This window comes from Hyla sarda, unplaced genomic scaffold, assembly GCF_029499605.1.
Source record: "Hyla sarda isolate aHylSar1 unplaced genomic scaffold, aHylSar1.hap1 scaffold_197, whole genome shotgun sequence".
NCBI classification, from domain to species: domain Eukaryota; kingdom Metazoa; phylum Chordata; class Amphibia; order Anura; family Hylidae; genus Hyla; species Hyla sarda.
The window spans coordinates 416,382-433,147 of NW_026608627.1; the positions used below are offsets into that span (position 1 = coordinate 416,382).

At 45.8% G+C, this 16,766-nt stretch overlaps 7 non-coding genes across 7 annotated transcripts; all 7 read left to right on the plus strand.

Annotated features, from left to right (window-relative positions):
- Nucleotides 1-1,552: 1,552 nt before the first annotated feature.
- LOC130316968 (U2 spliceosomal RNA) lies at nucleotides 1,553-1,743 on the plus strand. The gene has a single exon (XR_008864168.1). It is a non-coding gene; the product is annotated as a U2 spliceosomal RNA (small nuclear RNA).
- A 2,089-nt stretch (nucleotides 1,744-3,832) lies between these two features.
- Nucleotides 3,833-4,023, plus strand: LOC130316970 (U2 spliceosomal RNA). Its single transcript, XR_008864170.1, has one exon. It is a non-coding gene; the product is annotated as a U2 spliceosomal RNA (small nuclear RNA).
- Nucleotides 4,024-6,104: 2,081 nt separating this feature from the next.
- On the plus strand, nucleotides 6,105-6,295 carry LOC130316971 (U2 spliceosomal RNA). The gene has a single exon (XR_008864171.1). It is a non-coding gene; the product is annotated as a U2 spliceosomal RNA (small nuclear RNA).
- Nucleotides 6,296-8,377: 2,082 nt separating this feature from the next.
- On the plus strand, nucleotides 8,378-8,568 carry LOC130316972 (U2 spliceosomal RNA). Its single transcript, XR_008864172.1, has one exon. It is a non-coding gene; the product is annotated as a U2 spliceosomal RNA (small nuclear RNA).
- A 2,084-nt stretch (nucleotides 8,569-10,652) lies between these two features.
- Nucleotides 10,653-10,843, plus strand: LOC130316973 (U2 spliceosomal RNA). Its single transcript, XR_008864173.1, has one exon. It is a non-coding gene; the product is annotated as a U2 spliceosomal RNA (small nuclear RNA).
- A 2,087-nt stretch (nucleotides 10,844-12,930) lies between these two features.
- Nucleotides 12,931-13,121, plus strand: LOC130316974 (U2 spliceosomal RNA). The gene has a single exon (XR_008864174.1). It is a non-coding gene; the product is annotated as a U2 spliceosomal RNA (small nuclear RNA).
- Nucleotides 13,122-15,212: 2,091 nt separating this feature from the next.
- Nucleotides 15,213-15,403, plus strand: LOC130316975 (U2 spliceosomal RNA). Its single transcript, XR_008864175.1, has one exon. It is a non-coding gene; the product is annotated as a U2 spliceosomal RNA (small nuclear RNA).
- Nucleotides 15,404-16,766: the final 1,363 nt, after the last annotated feature.

Here is a 16,766-nt window from a genome sequence, read left to right on the forward strand (position 1 = left end):
TATTGCAAAGGCAAAGACAAATGCTTCCAGCCATCCATTGCACTAATGGATTGGTCATCAGCTGGCTGTCTATGTCCCGCATCAATATAGACCAAAGTACAGAGGGTTAGGCTATGCTAAAGTGCACCTACCTGATGCATCAGAAGGTGCGAGGCCCTTGCTAAATTCTGTGCACAGACTTTGAGATCTATGCTTTAGACTGTATCTAAACCTGCTCCAACATGGACTGACATTCTGGCCTACTTTCAGCCGATGCGACTTGTCTGTCGCTGAACAGTCGCTTTTTATGTATTCAGCACCTATGTATAATGTTGTAAAAATGCTCTAGAAGCTAAAGTCGCAGAAATGTCACACATATTTGGCCTGCAACTTTCTGTGCGACAAATTCAGACAGGAAAAATCAGTATAAATCCTTAGAAAATTATCCCCCAGTGTCTCCATCTGCTGGCGGTATTGAATAAGCATTGCTGCACTGATGGGGTATGCATTAGACGAAAAAAAAGAAGAAAAAGAAGAATAATACGCCCAGAAAAGAGGCGAAAAGGAGAAAAACGTAAAAAAACGTGAAAAAAAAGTAAGAGGAAGAGAAGGGAAAAAAAGGTGGAAATGGGTTTAAAAGTGATTTCGGCGGAGAATATATATATATATATATATATATATATATATATATATATATATATACGCGCACACACACACATATATATAAACGTATTCTCCGTTGAGATATTGCAGCCGCTGCTGTGTCCAGGCCCAGGAGCCTTAGCACTGTGCTGTGATGTCACTCAATACCACTGACATCACTAGGTGTAAACAACATCTCTCCTTTGCTGTGTATGTGACTTGGAGCTGTTTGGTGATGTCGTCTATTATGGCCTTCATAGAAGCAACAGGAGATTGTTGCATCCATCTAGAACCCTCAGAACTACAGTGCTATGATGTCACTCACTTCCACAGGCCTTGCAGAGTGTAAACAACAACAACCCAGCTTTGTCGTGTATGTAACCATAGGGATTGTGATGTCACCTAGAACCTTCACAGCAGCGACAGCTTTATGAGGAGCATCAGCACTGCTCTGCCTGAGCAGAACCATCACCGCCATAGGTTGTCAAATAACCCGGATTTAACCCACACAGGTAAGTCCAATGGGGTGCAGGCATGTCCTCTATGCTTACAGCTTCCCGTGGGTGTTGGTTTGATACCGTTTGGGGACAGCCAAGGAGGCATCTGCAGGCAACAAAGGTAGGTGTGTGCTTGTGTGTGTGTTTCCTATGCAGATCCTAAGCCCAGTGTCACATGCAAGTAGGAGGAGTAAGAAGGGTTCCTGGCAAATCCGGGTTATGGATTGCATTTAAAAAGGCCCCGTGGGAGTGCAATGGGCCCCTGTCTTGCTGCTTAGCAATAATGGTATGGGTTTAGGTTCTGCTGTGTGTACTGGTGGTTGACTGCCCCCCAGCCCAGAGTGTGCATGGAAAATTGTCTGGCAGCCTCCCTGACAGCAAGCAGTGATAGTGCCCATGAAGGGGACCTTGTTGGGCCCGCCCCTTTCACGGTTATCGCTTCTCGGCCTTTTGGCTAAGATCAAGTGTAGTATCTGTTCTTATCAGTTTAATATCTGATACGTCCCCTATCTGGGGACCATATATTAAATGGATTTTTGAGAACGGGGGCCGATTTCGAAGCTTGCTTCCGTCGCCCTATGCATTGACCCGATATGGCAGTATCTTCGGGTACAGTGCACCACCCCCTTACAGGGTTAAAAAGAAAGATTCCTACTTTCATTGCTACCTGCTTGCTGGCTAGCCAGCTAGCCAGCCCTGTGGGCCTTGCTGCTGCTGCTGCTGCTGCTGCAGCCAAAAAACAAAAGGTGGTGCTGCTGCTGCTTCTGCTGCTTCTGCTTGTGTCTGGCCGCTGTTGGAGCGTCCAGGCACAGGACTTCTGCTGCTGCTGACTAAATGGCCTCCTTAATTGGATCATTTGAGTAGCCAGCACACCTGTGCAGGTAGGGCATGACATGATAGGCAGCTGCCTTGATAGCGGGTGGGTGCTGAATGTTCCTAATTGACAAAATAAGATTAATGCTTATGAAGAAATATAAAATCTCATCCCTTCCCCAATATCGCGCCACACCCCTACCCCTTAATTCCCTGGTTGAACTTGATGGACATATGTCTTTTTTCGACCGTACTAACTATGTAACTATGTAACATAACATGGGGGGGTCTCCTGGCTGTTCACACAGGTGTGTCATTGCTGTACATTGACCATGCATTGCTTCTGTGGTATTGCAAAGGCAAAGACAAATGCTTCCAGCCATCCATTGCACTAATGGATTGGTCATCAGCTGGCTGTCTATGTCCCGCATCAATATAGACCAAAGTACAGAGGGTTAGGCTATGCTATAGTGCACCTACCTGATGCATCAGAAGGTGCGAGGCCCTTGCTAAATTCTGTGCACAGACTTTGAGATCTATGCTTTAGACTGTATCTAAACCTGCTCCAACATGGACTGACATTCTGGCCTACTTTCAGCCGATGCGACTTGTCTGTCGCTGAACAGTCGCTTTTTATGTATTCAGCACCTATGTATAATGTTGTAAAAATGCTCTAGAAGCTAAAGTCGCAGAAATGTCACACATATTTGGCCTGCAACTTTCTGTGCGACAAATTCAGACAGGAAAAATCAGTATAAATCCTTAGAAAATTATCCCCCAGTGTCTCCATCTGCTGGCGGTATTGAATAAGCATTGCTGCACTGATGGGGTATGCATTAGACGAAAAAAAAGAAGAAAAAGAAGAATAATACGCCCAGAAAAGAGGCGAAAAGGAGAAAAACGTAAAAAAACGTGAAAAAAAAGTAAGAGGAAGAGAAGGGAAAAAAAGGTGGAAATGGGTTTAAAAGTGATTTCGGCGGAGAAATATATATATATATATATATATATATATATATATATATATATACACGCGCACACACACACATATATATAAACGTATTCTCCGTTGAGATATTGCAGCCGCTGCTGTGTCCAGGCCCAGGAGCCTTAGCACTGTGCTGTGATGTCACTCAATACCACTGACATCACTAGGTGTAAACAACATCTCTCCTTTGCTGTGTATGTGACTATGGAGCTGTTTGGTGATGTCGTCTATTATGGCCTTCATAGAAGCAACAGGAGATTGTTGCATCCATCTAGAACCCTCAGAACTACAGTGCTATGATGTCACTCACTTCCACAGGCCTTGCAGAGTGTAAACAACAACAACCCAGCTTTGTCGTGTATGTAACCATAGGGATTGTGATGTCACCTAGAACCTTCACAGCAGCGACAGCTTTATGAGGAGCATCAGCACTGCTCTGCCTGAGCAGAACCATCACCGCCATAGGTTGTCAAATAACCCGGATTTAACCCACACAGGTAAGTCCAATGGGGTGCAGGCATGTCCTCTATGCTTACAGCTTCCCGTGGGTGTTGGTTTGATACCGTTTGGGGACAGCCAAGGAGGCATCTGCAGGCAACAAAGGTAGGTGTGTGCTTGTGTGTGTGTTTCCTATGCAGATCCTAAGCCCAGTGTCACATGCAAGTAGGAGGAGTAAGAAGGGTTCCTGGCAAATCCGGGTTATGGATTGCATTTAAAAAGGCCCCGTGGGAGTGCAATGGGCCCCTGTCTTGCTGCTTAGCAATAATGGTATGGGTTTAGGTTCTGCTGTGTGTACTGGTGGTTGACTGCCCCCCAGCCCAGAGTGTGCATGGAAAATTGTCTGGCAGCCTCCCTGACAGCAAGCAGTGATAGTGCCCATGAAGGGGACCTTGTTGGGCCCGCCCCTTTCACGGTTATCGCTTCTCGGCCTTTTGGCTAAGATCAAGTGTAGTATCTGTTCTTATCAGTTTAATATCTGATACGTCCCCTATCTGGGGACCATATATTAAATGGATTTTTGAGAACGGGGGCCGATTTCGAAGCTTGCTTCCGTCGCCCTATGCATTGACCCGATATGGCAGTATCTTCGGGTACAGTGCACCACCCCCTTACAGGGTTAAAAAGAAAGATTCCTACTTTCATTGCTACCTGCTTGCTGGCTAGCCAGCTAGCCAGCCCTGTGGGCCTTGCTGCTGCTGCTGCTGCAGCCAAAAAACAAAAGGTGGTGCTGCTGCTGCTTCTGCTGCTTCTGCTTGTGTCTGGCCGCTGTTGGAGCGTCCAGGCACAGGACTTCTGCTGCTGCTGACTAAATGGCCTCCTTAATTGGATCATTTGAGTAGCCAGCACACCTGTGCAGGTAGGGCATGACATGATAGGCAGCTGCCTTGATAGCGGGTGGGTGCTGAATGTTCCTAATTGACAAAATAAGATTAATGCTTATGAAGAAATATAAAATCTCATCCCTTCCCCAATATCACGCCACACCCCTACCCCTTAATTCCCTGGTTGAACTTGATGGACATATGTCTTTTTTCGACCGTACTAACTATGTAACTATGTAACATAACATGGGGGGGTCTCCTGGCTGTTCACACAGGTGTGTCATTGCTGTACATTGACCATGCATTGCTTCTGTGGTATTGCAAAGGCAAAGACAAATGCTTCCAGCCATCCATTGCACTAATGGATTGGTCATCAGCTGGCTGTCTATGTCCCGCATCAATATAGACCAAAGTACAGAGGGTTAGGCTATGCTATAGTGCACCTACCTGATGCATCAGAAGGTGCGAGGCCCTTGCTAAATTCTGTGCACAGACTTTGAGATCTATGCTTTAGACTGTATCTAAACCTGCTCCAACATGGACTGACATTCTGGCCTACTTTCAGCCGATGCGACTTGTCTGTCGCTGAACAGTCGCTTTTTATGTATTCAGCACCTATGTATAATGTTGTAAAAATGCTCTAGAAGCTAAAGTCGCAGAAATGTCACACATATTTGGCCTGCAACTTTCTGTGCGACAAATTCAGACAGGAAAAATCAGTATAAATCCTTAGAAAATTATCCCCCAGTGTCTCCATCTGCTGGCGGTATTGAATAAGCATTGCTGCACTGATGGGGTATGCATTAGACGAAAAAAAAGAAGAAAAAGAAGAATAATACGCCCAGAAAAGAGGCGAAAAGGAGAAAAACGTAAAAAAACGTGAAAAAAAAGTAAGAGGAAGAGAAGGGAAAAAAAGGTGGAAATGGGTTTAAAAGTGATTTCGGCGGAGAAATATATATATATATATATATATATATATATATATATATATATACGCGCACACACACACATATATATAAACGTATTCTCCGTTGAGATATTGCAGCCGCTGCTGTGTCCAGGCCCAGGAGCCTTAGCACTGTGCTGTGATGTCACTCAATACCACTGACATCACTAGGTGTAAACAACATCTCTCCTTTGCTGTGTATGTGACTATGGAGCTGTTTGGTGATGTTGTCTATTATGGCCTTCATAGAAGCAACAGGAGATTGTTGCATCCATCTAGAACCCTCAGAACTACAGTGCTATGATGTCACTCACTTCCACAGGCCTTGCAGAGTGTAAACAACAACAACCCAGCTTTGTCGTGTATGTAACCATAGGGATTGTGATGTCACCTAGAACCTTCACAGCAGCGACAGCTTTATGAGGAGCATCAGCACTGCTCTGCCTGAGCAGAACCATCACCGCCATAGGTTGTCAAATAACCCGGATTTAACCCACACAGGTAAGTCCAATGGGGTGCAGGCATGTCCTCTATGCTTACAGCTTCCCGTGGGTGTTGGTTTGATACCGTTTGGGGACAGCCAAGGAGGCATCTGCAGGCAACAAAGGTAGGTGTGTGCTTGTGTGTGTGTTTCCTATGCAGATCCTAAGCCCAGTGTCACATGCAAGTAGGAGGAGTAAGAAGGGTTCCTGGCAAATCCGGGTTATGGATTGCATTTAAAAAGGCCCCGTGGGAGTGCAATGGGCCCCTGTCTTGCTGCTTAGCAATAATGGTATGGGTTTAGGTTCTGCTGTGTGTACTGGTGGTTGACTGCCCCCCAGCCCAGAGTGTGCATGGAAAATTGTCTGGCAGCCTCCCTGACAGCAAGCAGTGATAGTGCCCATGAAGGGGACCTTGTTGGGCCCGCCCCTTTCACGGTTATCGCTTCTCGGCCTTTTGGCTAAGATCAAGTGTAGTATCTGTTCTTATCAGTTTAATATCTGATACGTCCCCTATCTGGGGACCATATATTAAATGGATTTTTGAGAACGGGGGCCGATTTCGAAGCTTGCTTCCGTCGCCCTATGCATTGACCCGATATGGCAGTATCTTCGGGTACAGTGCACCACCCCCTTACAGGGTTAAAAAGAAAGATTCCTACTTTCATTGCTACCTGCTTGCTGGCTAGCCAGCTAGCCAGCCCTGTGGGCCTTGCTGCTGCTGCTGCTGCTGCAGCCAAAAAACAAAAGGTGGTGCTGCTGCTGCTTCTGCTGCTTCTGCTTGTGTCTGGCCGCTGTTGGAGCGTCCAGGTACAGGACTTCTGCTGCTGCTGACTAAATGGCCTCCTTAATTGGATCATTTGAGTAGCCAGCACACCTGTGCAGGTAGGGCATGACATGATAGGCAGCTGCCTTGATAGCGGGTGGGTGCTGAATGTTCCTAATTGACAAAATAAGATTAATGCTTATGAAGAAATATAAAATCTCATCCCTTCCCCAATATCGCGCCACACCCCTACCCCTTAATTCCCTGGTTGAACTTGATGGACATATGTCTTTTTTCGACCGTACTAACTATGTAACTATGTAACATAACATGGGGGGGTCTCCTGGCTGTTCACACAGGTGTGTCATTGCTGTACATTGACCATGCATTGCTTCTGTGGTATTGCAAAGGCAAAGACAAATGCTTCCAGCCATCCATTGCACTAATGGATTGGTCATCAGCTGGCTGTCTATGTCCCGCATCAATATAGACCAAAGTACAGAGGGTTAGGCTATGCTATAGTGCACCTACCTGATGCATCAGAAGGTGCGAGGCCCTTGCTAAATTCTGTGCACAGACTTTGAGATCTATGCTTTAGACTGTATCTAAACCTGCTCCAACATGGACTGACATTCTGGCCTACTTTCAGCCGATGCGACTTGTCTGTCGCTGAACAGTCGCTTTTTATGTATTCAGCACCTATGTATAATGTTGTAAAAATGCTCTAGAAGCTAAAGTCGCAGAAATGTCACACATATTTGGCCTGCAACTTTCTGTGCGACAAATTCAGACAGGAAAAATCAGTATAAATCCTTAGAAAATTATCCCCCAGTGTCTCCATCTGCTGGCGGTATTGAATAAGCATTGCTGCACTGATGGGGTATGCATTAGACGAAAAAAAAGAAGAAAAAGAAGAATAATACGCCCAGAAAAGAGGCGAAAAGGAGAAAAACGTAAAAAAACGTGAAAAAAAAGTAAGAGGAAGAGAAGGGAAAAAAAGGTGGAAATGGGTTTAAAAGTGATTTCGGCGGAGAAATATATATATATATATATATATATATATATATACATATATACGCGCACACACACACATATATATAAACGTATTCTCCGTTGAGATATTGCAGCCGCTGCTGTGTCCAGGCCCAGGAGCCTTAGCACTGTGCTGTGATGTCACTCAATACCACTGACATCACTAGGTGTAAACAACATCTCTCCTTTGCTGTGTATGTGACTATGGAGCTGTTTGGTGATGTCGTCTATTATGGCCTTCATAGAAGCAACAGGAGATTGTTGCATCCATCTAGAACCCTCAGAACTACAGTGCTATGATGTCACTCACTTCCACAGGCCTTGCAGAGTGTAAACAACAACAACCCAGCTTTGTCGTGTATGTAACCATAGGGATTGTGATGTCACCTAGAACCTTCACAGCAGCGACAGCTTTATGAGGAGCATCAGCACTGCTCTGCCTGAGCAGAACCATCACCGCCATAGGTTGTCAAATAACCCGGATTTAACCCACACAGGTAAGTCCAATGGGGTGCAGGCATGTCCTCTATGCTTACAGCTTCCCGTGGGTGTTGGTTTGATACCGTTTGGGGACAGCCAAGGAGGCATCTGCAGGCAACAAAGGTAGGTGTGTGCTTGTGTGTGTGTTTCCTATGCAGATCCTAAGCCCAGTGTCACATGCAAGTAGGAGGAGTAAGAAGGGTTCCTGGCAAATCCGGGTTATGGATTGCATTTAAAAAGGCCCCGTGGGAGTGCAATGGGCCCCTGTCTTGCTGCTTAGCAATAATGGTATGGGTTTAGGTTCTGCTGTGTGTACTGGTGGTTGACTGCCCCCCAGCCCAGAGTGTGCATGGAAAATTGTCTGGCAGCCTCCCTGACAGCAAGCAGTGATAGTGCCCATGAAGGGGACCTTGTTGGGCCCGCCCCTTTCACGGTTATCGCTTCTCGGCCTTTTGGCTAAGATCAAGTGTAGTATCTGTTCTTATCAGTTTAATATCTGATACGTCCCCTATCTGGGGACCATATATTAAATGGATTTTTGAGAACGGGGGCCGATTTCGAAGCTTGCTTCCGTCGCCCTATGCATTGACCCGATATGGCAGTATCTTCGGGTACAGTGCACCACCCCCTTACAGGGTTAAAAAGAAAGATTCCTACTTTCATTGCTACCTGCTTGCTGGCTAGCCAGCTAGCCAGCCCTGTGGGCCTTGCTGCTGCTGCTGCTGCTGCTGCTGCAGCCAAAAAACAAAAGGTGGTGCTGCTGCTGCTTCTGCTGCTTCTGCTTGTGTCTGGCCGCTGTTGGAGCGTCCAGGCACAGGACTTCTGCTGCTGCTGACTAAATGGCCTCCTTAATTGGATCATTTGAGTAGCCAGCACACCTGTGCAGGTAGGGCATGACATGATAGGCAGCTGCCTTGATAGCGGGTGGGTGCTGAATGTTCCTAATTGACAAAATAAGATTAATGCTTATGAAGAAATATAAAATCTCATCCCTTCCCCAATATCGCGCCACACCCCTACCCCTTAATTCCCTGGTTGAACTTGATGGACATATGTCTTTTTTCGACCGTACTAACTATGTAACTATGTAACATAACATGGGGGGGTCTCCTGGCTGTTCACACAGGTGTGTCATTGCTGTACATTGACCATGCATTGCTTCTGTGGTATTGCAAAGGCAAAGACAAATGCTTCCAGCCATCCATTGCACTAATGGATTGGTCATCAGCTGGCTGTCTATGTCCCGCATCAATATAGACCAAAGTACAGAGGGTTAGGCTATGCTATAGTGCACCTACCTGATGCATCAGAAGGTGCGAGGCCCTTGCTAAATTCTGTGCACAGACTTTGAGATCTATGCTTTAGACTGTATCTAAACCTGCTCCAACATGGACTGACATTCTGGCCTACTTTCAGCCGATGCGACTTGTCTGTCGCTGAACAGTCGCTTTTTATGTATTCAGCACCTATGTATAATGTTGTAAAAATGCTCTAGAAGCTAAAGTCGCAGAAATGTCACACATATTTGGCCTGCAACTTTCTGTGCGACAAATTCAGACAGGAAAAATCAGTATAAATCCTTAGAAAATTATCCCCCAGTGTCTCCATCTGCTGGCGGTATTGAATAAGCATTGCTGCACTGATGGGGTATGCATTAGACGAAAAAAAAGAAGAAAAAGAAGAATAATACGCCCAGAAAAGAGGCGAAAAGGAGAAAAACGTAAAAAAACGTGAAAAAAAAGTAAGAGGAAGAGAAGGGAAAAAAAGGTGGAAATGGGTTTAAAAGTGATTTCGGCGGAGAAATATATATATATATATATATATATATATATATATATACGCGCACACACACACATATATATAAACGTATTCTCCGTTGAGATATTGCAGCCGCTGCTGTGTCCAGGCCCAGGAGCCTTAGCACTGTGCTGTGATGTCACTCAATACCACTGACATCACTAGGTGTAAACAACATCTCTCCTTTGCTGTGTATGTGACTATGGAGCTGTTTGGTGATGTCGTCTATTATGGCCTTCATAGAAGCAACAGGAGATTGTTGCATCCATCTAGAACCCTCAGAACTACAGTGCTATGATGTCACTCACTTCCACAGGCCTTGCAGAGTGTAAACAACAACAACCCAGCTTTGTCGTGTATGTAACCATAGGGATTGTGATGTCACCTAGAACCTTCACAGCAGCGACAGCTTTATGAGGAGCATCAGCACTGCTCTGCCTGAGCAGAACCATCACCGCCATAGGTTGTCAAATAACCCGGATTTAACCCACACAGGTAAGTCCAATGGGGTGCAGGCATGTCCTCTATGCTTACAGCTTCCCGTGGGTGTTGGTTTGATACCGTTTGGGGACAGCCAAGGAGGCATCTGCAGGCAACAAAGGTAGGTGTGTGCTTGTGTGTGTGTTTCCTATGCAGATCCTAAGCCCAGTGTCACATGCAAGTAGGAGGAGTAAGAAGGGTTCCTGGCAAATCCGGGTTATGGATTGCATTTAAAAAGGCCCCGTGGGAGTGCAATGGGCCCCTGTCTTGCTGCTTAGCAATAATGGTATGGGTTTAGGTTCTGCTGTGTGTACTGGTGGTTGACTGCCCCCCAGCCCAGAGTGTGCATGGAAAATTGTCTGGCAGCCTCCCTGACAGCAAGCAGTGATAGTGCCCATGAAGGGGACCTTGTTGGGCCCGCCCCTTTCACGGTTATCGCTTCTCGGCCTTTTGGCTAAGATCAAGTGTAGTATCTGTTCTTATCAGTTTAATATCTGATACGTCCCCTATCTGGGGACCATATATTAAATGGATTTTTGAGAACGGGGGCCGATTTCGAAGCTTGCTTCCGTCGCCCTATGCATTGACCCGATATGGCAGTATCTTCGGGTACAGTGCACCACCCCCTTACAGGGTTAAAAAGAAAGATTCCTACTTTCATTGCTACCTGCTTGCTGGCTAGCCAGCTAGCCAGCCCTGTGGGCCTTGCTGCTGCTGCTGCTGCTGCTGCAGCCAAAAAACAAAAGGTGGTGCTGCTGCTGCTTCTGCTGCTTCTGCTTGTGTCTGGCCGCTGTTGGAGCGTCCAGGCACAGGACTTCTGCTGCTGCTGACTAAATGGCCTCCTTAATTGGATCATTTGAGTAGCCAGCACACCTGTGCAGGTAGGGCATGACATGATAGGCAGCTGCCTTGATAGCGGGTGGGTGCTGAATGTTCCTAATTGACAAAATAAGATTAATGCTTATGAAGAAATATAAAATCTCATCCCTTCCCCAATATCGCGCCACACCCCTACCCCTTAATTCCCTGGTTGAACTTGATGGACATATGTCTTTTTTCGACCGTACTAACTATGTAACTATGTAACATAACATGGGGGGGTCTCCTGGCTGTTCACACAGGTGTGTCATTGCTGTACATTGACCATGCATTGCTTCTGTGGTATTGCAAAGGCAAAGACAAATGCTTCCAGCCATCCATTGCACTAATGGATTGGTCATCAGCTGGCTGTCTATGTCCCGCATCAATATAGACCAAAGTACAGAGGGTTAGGCTATGCTATAGTGCACCTACCTGATGCATCAGAAGGTGCGAGGCCCTTGCTAAATTCTGTGCACAGACTTTGAGATCTATGCTTTAGACTGTATCTAAACCTGCTCCAACATGGACTGACATTCTGGCCTACTTTCAGCCGATGCGACTTGTCTGTCGCTGAACAGTCGCTTTTTATGTATTCAGCACCTATGTATAATGTTGTAAAAATGCTCTAGAAGCTAAAGTCGCAGAAATGTCACACATATTTGGCCTGCAACTTTCTGTGCGACAAATTCAGACAGGAAAAATCAGTATAAATCCTTAGAAAATTATCCCCCAGTGTCTCCATCTGCTGGCGGTATTGAATAAGCATTGCTGCACTGATGGGGTATGCATTAGACGAAAAAAAAGAAGAAAAAGAAGAATAATACGCCCAGAAAAGAGGCGAAAAGGAGAAAAACGTAAAAAAACGTGAAAAAAAAGTAAGAGGAAGAGAAGGGAAAAAAAGGTGGAAATGGGTTTAAAAGTGATTTCGGCGGAGAAATATATATATATATATATATATATATATATATATATATATATACGCGCACACACACACATATATATAAACGTATTCTCCGTTGAGATATTGCAGCCGCTGCTGTGTCCAGGCCCAGGAGCCTTAGCACTGTGCTGTGATGTCACTCAATACCACTGACATCACTAGGTGTAAACAACATCTCTCCTTTGCTGTGTATGTGACTATGGAGCTGTTTGGTGATGTCGTCTATTATGGCCTTCATAGAAGCAACAGGAGATTGTTGCATCCATCTAGAACCCTCAGAACTACAGTGCTATGATGTCACTCACTTCCACAGGCCTTGCAGAGTGTAAACAACAACAACCCAGCTTTGTCGTGTATGTAACCATAGGGATTGTGATGTCACCTAGAACCTTCACAGCAGCGACAGCTTTATGAGGAGCATCAGCACTGCTCTGCCTGAGCAGAACCATCACCGCCATAGGTTGTCAAATAACCCGGATTTAACCCACACAGGTAAGTCCAATGGGGTGCAGGCATGTCCTCTATGCTTACAGCTTCCCGTGGGTGTTGGTTTGATACCGTTTGGGGACAGCCAAGGAGGCATCTGCAGGCAACAAAGGTAGGTGTGTGCTTGTGTGTGTGTTTCCTATGCAGATCCTAAGCCCAGTGTCACATGCAAGTAGGAGGAGTAAGAAGGGTTCCTGGCAAATCCGGGTTATGGATTGCATTTAAAAAGGCCCCGTGGGAGTGCAATGGGCCCCTGTCTTGCTGCTTAGCAATAATGGTATGGGTTTAGGTTCTGCTGTGTGTACTGGTGGTTGACTGCCCCCCAGCCCAGAGTGTGCATGGAAAATTGTCTGGCAGCCTCCCTGACAGCAAGCAGTGATAGTGCCCATGAAGGGGACCTTGTTGGGCCCGCCCCTTTCACGGTTATCGCTTCTCGGCCTTTTGGCTAAGATCAAGTGTAGTATCTGTTCTTATCAGTTTAATATCTGATACGTCCCCTATCTGGGGACCATATATTAAATGGATTTTTGAGAACGGGGGCCGATTTCGAAGCTTGCTTCCGTCGCCCTATGCATTGACCCGATATGGCAGTATCTTCGGGTACAGTGCACCACCCCCTTACAGGGTTAAAAAGAAAGATTCCTACTTTCATTGCTACCTGCTTGCTGGCTAGCCAGCTAGCCAGCCCTGTGGGCCTTGCTGCTGCTGCTGCTGCTGCTGCAGCCAAAAAACAAAAGGTGGTGCTGCTGCTGCTTCTGCTGCTTCTGCTTGTGTCTGGCCGCTGTTGGAGCGTCCAGGCACAGGACTTCTGCTGCTGCTGACTAAATGGCCTCCTTAATTGGATCATTTGAGTAGCCAGCACACCTGTGCAGGTAGGGCATGACATGATAGGCAGCTGCCTTGATAGCGGGTGGGTGCTGAATGTTCCTAATTGACAAAATAAGATTAATGCTTATGAAGAAATATAAAATCTCATCCCTTCCCCAATATCGCGCCACACCCCTACCCCTTAATTCCCTGGTTGAACTTGATGGACATATGTCTTTTTTCGACCGTACTAACTATGTAACTATGTAACATAACATGGGGGGGTCTCCTGGCTGTTCACACAGGTGTGTCATTGCTGTACATTGACCATGCATTGCTTCTGTGGTATTGCAAAGGCAAAGACAAATGCTTCCAGCCATCCATTGCACTAATGGATTGGTCATCAGCTGGCTGTCTATGTCCCGCATCAATATAGACCAAAGTACAGAGGGTTAGGCTATGCTAAAGTGCACCTACCTGATGCATCAGAAGGTGCGAGGCCCTTGCTAAATTCTGTGCACAGACTTTGAGATCTATGCTTTAGACTGTATCTAAACCTGCTCCAACATGGACTGACATTCTGGCCTACTTTCAGCCGATGCGACTTGTCTGTCGCTGAACAGTCGCTTTTTATGTATTCAGCACCTATGTATAATGTTGTAAAAATGCTCTAGAAGCTAAAGTCGCAGAAATGTCACACATATTTGGCCTGCAACTTTCTGTGCGACAAATTCAGACAGGAAAAATCAGTATAAATCCTTAGAAAATTATCCCCCAGTGTCTCCATCTGCTGGCGGTATTGAATAAGCATTGCTGCACTGATGGGGTATGCATTAGACGAAAAAAAAGAAGAAAAAGAAGAATAATACGCCCAGAAAAGAGGCGAAAAGGAGAAAAACGTAAAAAAACGTGAAAAAAAAGTAAGAGGAAGAGAAGGGAAAAAAAGGTGGAAATGGGTTTAAAAGTGATTTCGGCGGAGAAATATATATATATATATATATATATATATATATATATATATATATATACGCGCACACACACACATATATATAAACGTATTCTCCGTTGAGATATTGCAGCCGCTGCTGTGTCCAGGCCCAGGAGCCTTAGCACTGTGCTGTGATGTCACTCAATACCACTGACATCACTAGGTGTAAACAACATCTCTCCTTTGCTGTGTATGTGACTATGGAGCTGTTTGGTGATGTCGTCTATTATGGCCTTCATAGAAGCAACAGGAGATTGTTGCATCCATCTAGAACCCTCAGAACTACAGTGCTATGATGTCACTCACTTCCACAGGCCTTGCAGAGTGTAAACAACAACAACCCAGCTTTGTCGTGTATGTAACCATAGGGATTGTGATGTCACCTAGAACCTTCACAGCAGCGACAGCTTTATGAGGAGCATCAGCACTGCTCTGCCTGAGCAGAACCATCACCGCCATAGGTTGTCAAATAACCCGGATTTAACCCACACAGGTAAGTCCAATGGGGTGCAGGCATGTCCTCTATGCTTACAGCTTCCCGTGGGTGTTGGTTTGATACCGTTTGGGGACAGCCAAGGAGGCATCTGCAGGCAACAAAGGTAGGTGTGTGCTTGTGTGTGTGTTTCCTATGCAGATCCTAAGCCCAGTGTCACATGCAAGTAGGAGGAGTAAGAAGGGTTCCTGGCAAATCCGGGTTATGGATTGCATTTAAAAAGGCCCCGTGGGAGTGCAATGGGCCCCTGTCTTGCTGCTTAGCAATAATGGTATGGGTTTAGGTTCTGCTGTGTGTACTGGTGGTTGACTGCCCCCCAGCCCAGAGTGTGCATGGAAAATTGTCTGGCAGCCTCCCTGACAGCAAGCAGTGATAGTGCCCATGAAGGGGACCTTGTTGGGCCCGCCCCTTTCACGGTTATCGCTTCTCGGCCTTTTGGCTAAGATCAAGTGTAGTATCTGTTCTTATCAGTTTAATATCTGATACGTCCCCTATCTGGGGACCATATATTAAATGGATTTTTGAGAACGGGGGCCGATTTCGAAGCTTGCTTCCGTCGCCCTATGCATTGACCCGATATGGCAGTATCTTCGGGTACAGTGCACCACCCCCTTACAGGGTTAAAAAGAAAGATTCCTACTTTCATTGCTACCTGCTTGCTGGCTAGCCAGCTAGCCAGCCCTGTGGGCCTTGCTGCTGCTGCTGCTGCTGCTGCAGCCAAAAAACAAAAGGTGGTGCTGCTGCTGCTTCTGCTGCTTCTGCTTGTGTCTGGCCGCTGTTGGAGCGTCCAGGCACAGGACTTCTGCTGCTGCTGACTAAATGGCCTCCTTAATTGGATCATTTGAGTAGCCAGCACACCTGTGCAGGTAGGGCATGACATGATAGGCAGCTGCCTTGATAGCGGGTGGGTGCTGAATGTTCCTAATTGACAAAATAAGATTAATGCTTATGAAGAAATATAAAATCTCATCCCTTCCCCAATATCGCGCCACACCCCTACCCCTTAATTCCCTGGTTGAACTTGATGGACATATGTCTTTTTTCGACCGTACTAACTATGTAACTATGTAACATAACATGGGGGGGTCTCCTGGCTGTTCACACAGGTGTGTCATTGCTGTACATTGACCATGCATTGCTTCTGTGGTATTGCAAAGGCAAAGACAAATGCTTCCAGCCATCCATTGCACTAATGGATTGGTCATCAGCTGGCTGTCTATGTCCCGCATCAATATAGACCAAAGTACAGAGGGTTAGGCTATGCTATAGTGCACCTACCTGATGCATCAGAAGGTGCGAGGCCCTTGCTAAATTCTGTGCACAGACTTTGAGATCTATGCTTTAGACTGTATCTAAACCTGCTCCAACATGGACTGACATTCTGGCCTACTTTCAGCCGATGCGACTTGTCTGTCGCTGAACAGTCGCTTTTTATGTATTCAGCACCTATGTATAATGTTGTAAAAATGCTCTAGAAGCTAAAGTCGCAGAAATGTCACACATATTTGGCCTGCAACTTTCTGTGCGACAAATTCAGACAGGAAAAATCAGTATAAATCCTTAGAAAATTATCCCCCAGTGTCTCCATCTGCTGGCGGTATTGAATAAGCATTGCTGCACTGATGGGGTATGCATTAGACGAAAAAAAAGAAGAAAAAGAAGAATAATACGCCCAGAAAAGAGGCGAAAAGGAGAAAAACGTAAAAAAACGTGAAAAAAAAGTAAGAGGAAGAGAAGGGAAAAAAAGGTGGAAATGGGTTTAAAAGTGATTTCGGCGGAGAAATATATATATATATATATATATATATATATATATATATATACACGCGCACACACACACATATATATAAACGTATTCTCCGTTGAGATATTGCAGCCGCTGCTGTGTCCAGGCCCAGGAGCCTTAGCACTGTGCTGTGATGTCACTCAATACCACTGACATCACTAGGTGTAAACAACATCTCTCCTTTGCT